General features: G+C 44.2%; 1 protein-coding gene and 1 long non-coding RNA gene across 2 annotated transcripts in view; one reads left to right on the top strand and one right to left on the bottom strand.

Annotated features, from left to right (window-relative positions):
* The window catches only part of VKORC1L1 (vitamin K epoxide reductase complex subunit 1 like 1), an 82152-nt gene that overhangs the window by 23277 nt on the left and 54884 nt on the right, over window positions 1-3991 (top strand). The window lies entirely within an intron of this gene.
* Window positions 2216-3991, bottom strand: part of LOC116540940 — a 19148-nt gene continuing 17372 nt past the window's right edge. Inside the window, exon 3 of the long non-coding RNA XR_004264650.1 lies at window positions 2216-2470. This is a non-coding gene — a long non-coding RNA (uncharacterized LOC116540940). The remainder of the gene's footprint in view (window positions 2471-3991) is intronic.

The following is a 3991-nucleotide window of genomic DNA, read 5'->3' as shown; positions in this document are numbered from 1 at the left end:
TGAGACGGAGTTTCGCTCTTGTTACCCAGGCTGGAGTGCAATGGCGCGATCTCGGCTCACCGCAACCTCTGCCTCCTGGGTTCAGGCAATTCTCCTGCCTCAGCCTCCTGAGCAGCTGGGACTACAGGCATGCGCCACCATGCCCAGCTAATTTTTTGTATGTTTAGTAGAGACGGGGTTTCACCATGTTGACCAGGGTGGTCTCGATCTCTTGACCTCATGATCCACCCGCCTCGGCCTCCCAAAGTGCTGGGATTACAGGCGTAAGCCACCGCGCCCGGCCTCTGCTAGCTTTTTAGTGCTCCTTTGAGATCATTATTCTGGAGCCCTCTGCAATAATAATATTTCTCATGGACTGAAATTCATTGTTTCCAGTAGGATTTTTGACTAGATGTGGGAACAGAAGAATAAGTTGAAATGACTCTGAAGCTTATGGGAGGACCGGGTATCATTAACTGGCACAGAGGGAGAAAGACAGGCTCTAGATGGAGGATATGTGACTTGCTTTTGAAAATAGTGGTGTGAGATTCTGGCCTGTAAAAACAGCTGGAGTTATGAGCTAGAAATGGGGACTTAAAAAATAGGTGTGTGTGTGTGTGTGCGTGTGCGCATGTGTGTACTGAAAATACAAGTATTCATATAGCCAGCATGGTGGCTCACGCCTGTAATCTCAGCACTTTGGGAGGCTGAGGCCAGCAGATCACTTAAGGCCAGGAGTTTGAGACCAGCCTGGCCAATGATGAAACCCCGTCTCTACTGAAAATACAAAATTAGAGCCGGGCATGGTGGCACGTGCCTGTAGTCCCATCTACTCAAGAGGCTGAGGCACAAGAATCGCTTGAACTCCAGAGGCAGAAGTTGTAGTGAGCCAAGATTGCGCCACAGAACTGCCTGGGTAACAGAGCAAGACTCTGCTTAAAAAAAAAATGTGTGTGTGTGTGCGCGCGCACGTGTGTGTCTATATATATATATATATATATATATATAGACACACACACACACATTTTTTTACATATATATAGACACACACACACACACTCTCTTTAAAATGTAGAAATTATATTTTGTATTCACCTTTTTTTCCTCTCGGTGAATGAAGTCCAAGGCCAGTTGCATAGTACTTCTGTTAAGAGTTAGCCCCAAAAGAGGTCATGAATGAGTTTGTAGGAGTTGTTGAAATTTCACAGGTGAGGTCCTACTCAGATGTAGAAGAAAATGTGGCAAGAATAGGATTTTGGTCCCAGGTACTCAGGAGGCTGAGGCAGGAGAATTGCCTGAACCTAGGAGGCGGAGGTTGCGGTGAGCCGAGATCGCGCCATTGCACTCCAGCCTGGGTAACAAGAGTGAAACTCTGTCTCAAAAAAAAAAAAAAAAAAAAGAATAGGATTTTGGAAACTTGCCTAAACTTTCCTAAAACTTTCAGGATTCAAGAATCAGAAATCATAACCAAAGAGGTAGGAGAATTAAGAATTTAGTGTCAAGCTAAGAAGAGCAGAGCAAATTCCAAGAAAAAGGGAGGAAAAATATTGTTTGGTGTTATAAGGGGGTAGTGCTCGATGAAGACCAAACCTTTAGATAATAAATTGAGGACGTAATGGCACACACATTCTTGTAATCCCAGCGCTTTGGGAGGCCTAGGTGGGAGGATGCCTGGAGCCCAGGATTTTGAAGCTGCAGTGAGTTATGAGCCACTGCACTTCAGGTTGGGTGTGAGTGAGACCCTGTTTCAAAACAGCAACAACAAGGTCCAAAATTGGGAAACTGTTACTTGAATAAATATTCTGTCCAGCAGTGATGGAATAACAAGGAATGGATTTACCTTGTTATTTTAAGCAACTAGAAAACTGGACAATACATGAAATAGGAATTTGTAGGCACTGGGTAACAGGCAACACAAGACTGTGGTCACTGAAAGGTGGGAAACAAACCTGCTGAGTTCTGAGTTCCTCCAATTTATTATCTGGAGAGAGTTTTCAGGGTGCAGAGCAGGGATGGGGAATCGAAATTAAAGTCTGGTGTCTTACAGAATTGAAAGGACAAGATGGGGATGGGCAGGGAGGGAAGGCTGTCATAATTTGTGGGGCTGAGTACCAGAGAGGTGGGAGTTGTACACAGAACTCCAGAGGCAGGTGGAGGAGTCTCCTGAAGTCGGGTTGAGTCCTGACCTACACAAGAGTGAGAGGAGAGCACCTGAGTCCAGAGAAAGAACCCCACTGGAAAGGAGCAGGCCACATGATTCCTGGAACTCATACAGCGCTGGGAATAGTCTGTGTTGCCATTAGCCAGAGTATATACAAGGGCATCAAAAGGGCATGGCCTTTTGTAATAAGGCTAAATTAGCCCTAAGTTAAAGGGTACTCTGGACCTACTCTAACAATGAAAAAGCAAGTCTTGGAAGATTCAGCCGATTTAAAGAATCTTACCTGTGTGTGAGAACAAAGTCCAGTGCTATTTAAAGAAATACACAAAACTCACAATATTAGACATTCAATAAAATGACCAGGCATACAAAAAAACAGGAAAATGTGACATAATCAGGAGAACAACAGAACTAGATCCAGAAATGACAGAGATGATGGAATTAACAAAGATACGTAGGCCGGGCGCGGTGGCTCAAGCCTGTAATCCCAGCACTTTGGGAGGCCGAGGCGGGTGGATCACGAGGTCAAGAGATCGAGACCATCCTGGTCAACATGGTGAAACCCCGTCTCTACTAAAAATACAAAAAATTAGCTGGGCATGGTGGCGCATGCCTGTAATCCCAGCTACTCAGGAGGCTGAGGCAGGAGAATTGCCTGAACCCAGGAGGCGGAGGTTGCGGTGAGCCGAGATTGCGCCATTGCACTCCAGCCTGGGCAACAAGAGCGAAACTCCGTCTCAAAAAAAAAAAAAAAAAAAAAGATACGAAAACAGCAATTACAAATACGCTCTTAGTTCAAAAATCAGAGGAAATGATTAACATAATGGGAAGAGAACTAGAAGGTATATTTTAAAAGACCTAAACAGAACATCTAGAGTTGGAAATAAATTTTAAAGTACAATGATGGCGTTAACAGTAGTTGAGGCACTGCACATCAGTGAACTTCGAGACAGCAATAGAAGCTGTCCAAAATGAGAACAGAAAGAAAAATGGAAAAATTGATAGCGCATCAATGACTATAACAAGGACAGTTGTTACAGATCGAAACAGTCTGACATATATGTAATTGGAGCCCCAGAAAAGAGGGAAAGGGGAGAACAGAAAAAAGATTGTAAAAAAATAATGACCAGAAAATTTCCAAATTTGATGAAAAGTATAAGCCCACATATTTAAGAATCCCAAGGAGAATAACCATAAAGGTAACCACACTATGGCACATCATCATCAAATTATTGACCACCAATAATAAAGAGAAAATCTTGAAAGCAGGTGGAGAAAAAATACGCATCATGTACAGAGTAACAGAGATAAGAATGACAGCAGACTTCTCATCAGAAATTTAGTAAATCAAAATACAATGGAGAGACTCCTTTAATTTCCCGCCTCCCCTCCCCCCCACAAGACGGAGTCTCACTCTTGCCCAGGCTGGAGTGCAGTGGCATGATCTTGGCTCACTGCAACCTCCATCTCTTAGGTTCAAGCAATTCTCCTGCCTCAACCTTCCGAGTAGGTGAAATTACAGGTGCATGCCACCACACTTGGCTAATTTTTTTTGTATTTTTAGTAGAGATGGGGTTTCACTGTGTTGGCCAGGCTGGTCTCAACTCCTGACCTTGTGATCTGCCTGCCTTGGCCTCCCAAAGTACTGCGATTACAGGTGTCAGCCACTGCACCTGGCCTGGAGAGGCATCTTTAAAGTACTTTTTTTTTTTTTTTTTTTTTTGAGATGGAGTTTCACTCTTGTTACCCAGGCTGGAGTGCAATGGCGCAATCTCTGCTCACCGCAACCTCCGCCTCCTGGGTTCAGGCAATTCTCCTGCCTCAACCTCCTCAGTAGCTGGGATTACAGGC

The sequence above is a fragment of the Sapajus apella genome, unplaced genomic scaffold, assembly GCF_009761245.1.
Source record: "Sapajus apella isolate SASKATOON/1434 unplaced genomic scaffold, GSC_monkey_1.0 scaffold146, whole genome shotgun sequence".
NCBI lineage: Eukaryota > Metazoa > Chordata > Mammalia > Primates > Cebidae > Sapajus > Sapajus apella.
Note: the sequence above shows the minus strand (reverse complement) of the source record. Positions and strands in the feature narration are given on the sequence as shown.